A 4451-nucleotide genomic window follows, 5' to 3' on the forward strand; every position below is an offset into this window, starting at 1 on the left:
CAAACTGAGTGTGTACGGTAGCGTGGCCGTGTGAGGTCTGCACCTGCCTGTGGAAGGAGCTGGGGTTTCTCTACACTGACCGCCAGCTGGCGACAACGAGTCCAGAGTGCTGGGGTGCCCAACACGCCCGTGTTCAGGGGCCAGCACAGCGTCACATTTGCAGCAGCTTGAAGACACGGAGGAAACCCTGGGCACAGCGTGGCTTCTCCAGCTGGAGAAGAGCTCAGTTTTTCCCCAAAGATAACCCAACCGGTCAAAGCACTGGGGACCGGCTGCCATTTGCAAACTCACCAGGTAAGGGCTGGGGCGGGGCTGGAGCTCCGGGCAGGCGCTGGTCTGTCATCTGAGGTCAGAAGACCAATAGGGAGATGCAGGCGCCTTCAAGGCTTTCGCTGTGTAGAAAGGTCACTTCCTCCTTCAAGGGTATGCTGGGAAGTGCGTGTGTTCTGGAAGGGCCAGCCATGGATGCGCCAAGATGCTGCTCCCGGGGCCTACGCAGCACAGAGGACCCTGCTCTGACCACAGGAACTGCTCCGGTTGGGAGTGCATGGAATAGAAATAAACCAAAGCAAAGGAGAGAGGATATGCTTCCAGCTCTGTCTGGCTCTTGAGCCAAGCAGATGACGCCTTGTCTCTGAAGAGTCTTTGCCATGGATGTGGTGGGGCTGGGGGTTCCAAGACACAAAAGACAGGCCCCTGTCACCAACAAACTCCCAGCCTAATTAAGATGGCAGGAATGACGGCAGCCAAGCTGGTCCCTCTGTGTGGTTGACTAGCACAGACCCTGTGGGCCTGAGGAAATGGCAGACTCGGGCAGGGCCACTCTGGGAAGACCTCCGAAGAGCAGCCCTTGACTTGGAATTTCAGGAGACCTTCATCAGCAGAGAGACAAGGCAGGTGCATGAAGGCCAACTTTGAGAACCCAGGAAAGAGAGCCCGCCCTAGGGACAGAGGTCACAGGCCCCTGGGCGCTGGAAGATGCAAGGAAGGGGTGGGGGAGGTGCCTGGAGACAACGACAGGGCAAAGGTCATGTTAGGGGGCAGGTTCTCAGTGTGGGAGGCTTGCTGGTGAGAAACCTAACCTGGGCGTGTTCCTCCCAGGTGTGGCTGCTGTCCTTTCTCCCCTGAGGTGTGCAGAGAGATGTGCCCGTGCACAGACACTCACATATACGTACACGCTCAAACACACACGCATGCACACACTCCCAGATACACAGATGTACACACTCACCTACACACATGAATTCGCCTGCGTGTGCACGTCTGCACACACACACTCACACGCACGTAGTTACAACATAATGTGTAATGGACATAGGCAGGCGCGCTCTACCCAATACTCCGTCACCGCAGCAGCCTCCACTGGCCTCCCTGAGCCCCTGCACACGTGCACTCAAACACACACACCCGCACACACACTCACAGACACGCACACGTGCACACGCACGCACACGCTGAACCACAGGCTGACAAGGGAAGGGCACTTGTCGGTCGGTGTCGGCCGTGGAAGCAGCCCGGCCATGGAGTCAGGAGGCCCACGAACCTTGCATACATCTGTCCCGCCCCTGGCGCCCTCCCGCATTAGCCGAGGTTGACGTCGGTGCTCTGTGAGCGCCGTGGGAGGCAGGGGAGCCGACCGGGTGCAGGACTTGGTGGGTGCCCTGCAGCCGGCACTCAGGCCTCAAGAGCCCGCACCTGAGTATCGCGGCATAAATCATTACCTATGTGACTGGCTGCGGGGGACAGACAGCCTCTGACATCTAGGGCTGAAAATACAAGTGGGGCGAAGGAGCAGACGGAGACACTTTAGCTTGCTCGTTTCATAGTGAGCCCGACCTCAGAGAGCGGCTCAGGAAGCTGCCTGACCTGTGAGCGAGGGGGAGGGGGAGGGGTTCGTGGGGGAGCATATTTTCCCCTGGTTCTGGCCCTAGCCCCTGCCTGCCACCCCCTGGGCCTGGACTCCGAGCCCCCAGCGTCCTGCTCAGCCAGGCCCTGCATCCCTCCCAGCTGGGCTTACTCTCCATCAGGCAGTCAGTGACATTAGCTAAGCAACCAGGCCTCTCTCTCTTTCAACAGCTGAGGCCCAGCCTGGGGGGTGGGGGGTGGGGGGACCTCACCAAAGGGTAGCAGAATCCAGCCCAAAATGCAGCATGAGATCATCTGGGATCCACCTCTGAGTTGGTCCTGGGAGAGGAGAAGGTTCCAGAACAAGCCGCTGGAGGTTGCTGTGGACCAGGCTCCGTGGCCCGGTGGCAGCAGCATCCCTGCCCGAGCAGAGTGGGGCGGGCAGACCCCAGCTGGCTCCCTCTGAAAGCAGCTGCCTGATTCTCAGGCCAGCCTGGACACGGAGCTCCTTCTCCAGGGGCCTCCTGCCCAGGGCCGGGCGCCCAGGGATTATCCTGCTTGCAAAGGGCCTCTAGGGTGTTGGCGGCTTTGGCAGTTACTGAAAAGAAAGCATGGTTACTATTCATGTCTTGTGTTGAGAAATCTCTATAAGGTTTTACAGCCTCAAATGTAAAAGGGGTTTTTATCAGCTCCACATTCTTCCCTACTTTCCCACCCCCACCCAGAACCTCACCTTTTGTCTCCAGCCTTCCAAGACTGGGGGGCCTTCAGACAGCTGCCACTGTGCCCCCGGGAGGTGTGGCTGCACCTGCAGGGAATGTGGAGCCATTCTCCGAATCCCGTCCTGGGAATCTCACCCGAACCCATGTGGTCTTGTCCTTCACGTGCTGGACAAATGCACTTGGAAGGCCAGTTGCTCAGAACACAGACGGGAGCGAGGCAGACATTTATTTTCTGCACGAAAATAGAAAGACACAATCAGAAAGCAAGCAAACGCATATACAGTGAGCAGGGCCAGCTCAAGAGGCCCCGTGCTGGTCCTAACGCTCTACTGTGCCGTCTAGAGATGTGCCATAAATGTGAACACCTTTTCCTCTTGCAGGAGGCTGACAGGTGAAGAGCAGGGCTAGGGCTGGTGAGTCGGGGCTGGCGCGGTTAGTGGCGCTCTGCCTGGGGTGACGAGGAGGCAGCACTGGAGAGGGAGGTCCCGGCAGAGGGCCAGCCAGCATGCGTGTCGGCACCAGAAGAACGTGCAGAGTTCGGGGAGCGGCAGGAGCAGAAAGGCCACATGGCTGGAACAGGGCCATCTAGCGGGTGAGCACATGGGGGCCTTGGAAGAAGGAGCAGAGAGGCCCAGGACTCGCCAACCAGGGGCAGGGGCCTGGGTTTTAGTCTAGGAGTAGCGGAAGCTTGGCGGTGTGGAGCAGGGCGAACGGCATTATCTGATCTCTTCTTCCACAGATCACCGGGCAGCAGAGCAGGAAATAGAGCGGGAGGCGGGAGGAGCCAGGAGCTTGCAGATGCTGGCGGGGTCTGCAGGTTGGAGATTGTGCAGCTCGGAATGTGTGGGTGCAAAGCGGGAGGCAGGAGAGTTAGGGAAGGGAACCCACACGAGGCCTGCTGACTGCACCGTCTCCGCTCCGATCAAAGTCCCAACTCTCAGCCACCATGCGTCCCTCCCCTCACACCCACGTGCCGCCCACCTGTGGAGCCAGTGTGGTCGACCCTGCTGGGCCGTCCTGACTCTCCACTTCCCGTCGCACACATGAGGTCACATACGAACACAGCCAGGACGGATCCTACAGCCTTGAAGGAGGAATCACAGGGACAGAATTATGCCCGCAGAAAGTCTCACACAGGCCATATTGTCATCAGCCCTTGCAAGGCCATTTGCTGCTTGTGCTCATGGTGGTCTGTCCTCACTGCTCCATTGGGCCAGGAAGGAAGGAGGGTGGAAGGCAGGTCACCAGCAAGCAACCTGGGGCCAGTGGTGAGCACCTCTCTCCTCCTCCCACCAAGCACCTGCCAGGCTGGTGGGATCCCACTGCAAAAATACACTGAGAGACTTCCAGCTTCCTCTCCAACATGAAAAGAGCTTAAAGGTCATCACTCCCGTCTTCACAATATGAAAATAAAATGAGCAAACTGAAAATCAACAACTTAGGTCTATCAGAGAGCTGAGGTCCCAAGGCAAACAGCCACCTCGATAACCAGAGAGACAGACAAGGGATGCAGAGAATCAGCTGAGATCGGCTTCCTGGGAGCAGAAGCTGCCGAGCCAGGAACCGGTAGGACACTCGCACAAGCGGATGAACGGCTGGAGGCTGCACGTGGAGAGTTAAAAACTCCTGGGGGCCCAGACCTTTGTAGTCTTTCTCCCAGCTGGGTCCCAGAGTGAAGATCCAAAGATCGGAGAAAAATGGTGCAGCGGGGAAGGATGGGGCTGGGGTGGGGGGAGAAGCAACCGGATATGGCTGAGGGTTTCTAACCTCAGTAACAAAGCCTGCCTGTCCTCAATGGAAACTACTCTCCCAGAGCCTTACCTGACTTCTAGCACTCTTGTCTCAGCAAGGGGAGAATAAACAGATTATATATATATATATATA

At 57.8% G+C, this 4451-nt stretch overlaps 1 long non-coding RNA gene across 1 annotated transcript; it reads right to left on the bottom strand.

Moving 5' to 3' along the window:
• Positions 1–297: 297 nt before the first annotated feature.
• On the bottom strand, positions 298–2996 carry LOC117796295. Its single transcript, XR_004620689.1, has 4 exons — positions 2933–2996; positions 2579–2799; positions 2118–2443; positions 298–528 (listed from the first exon to the last, which is right to left on the bottom strand). It is a non-coding gene; the product is annotated as an uncharacterized LOC117796295 (long non-coding RNA).
• Between the last annotated feature and the right edge of the window lie 1455 nt (positions 2997–4451).

Source organism: Ailuropoda melanoleuca, chromosome 15 (genome assembly GCF_002007445.2).
Source record: "Ailuropoda melanoleuca isolate Jingjing chromosome 15, ASM200744v2, whole genome shotgun sequence".
NCBI classification, from domain to species: Eukaryota; Metazoa; Chordata; class Mammalia; order Carnivora; family Ursidae; genus Ailuropoda; species Ailuropoda melanoleuca.